Raw genomic sequence first — 456 nt, forward strand, 5'->3', positions numbered from 1 at the left:
CTTCTTCTTCTACGGTGGACTAACATGTAGGTGAACCCCTCTTCTTCTTCTTCTTCTTCTTCTTCCTCGGTGGTCCCACAGGTAAGAACGACATCTTCGGCGAGCCGCTCAGCCTGTATGAGCGGCCGGGTAAGTCGAGCGCCGACGTGCGGGCGCTGACCTACTGCGACCTCCACAAGATCCTGAGGGACGACCTGCTGGAGGTGCTCGACATGTACCCCGACTTCTCCGACATCTTCTGGAGGAACCTGGAGATCACCTTCAACCTGAGAGATGTGAGTTCCATCAGAGGATCACCACTCACCTGGGGGGTGGACTGTGTGGAGAAGGCCAGGTGGTTGGTGATCTACCACAGGATCACCACTCACCTGGGGGGTGGGCTGTGTGGAGAAGGCCAGGTGGTTGGTGATCTACCACAGGATCACCACTCACCTGGGGGATGGAGTGTATGGAGAT

The sequence above is a fragment of the Micromesistius poutassou genome (genome assembly GCF_964030765.1).
Source record: "Micromesistius poutassou genome assembly, chromosome: 1".
NCBI classification, from domain to species: Eukaryota; Metazoa; Chordata; class Actinopteri; order Gadiformes; family Gadidae; genus Micromesistius; species Micromesistius poutassou.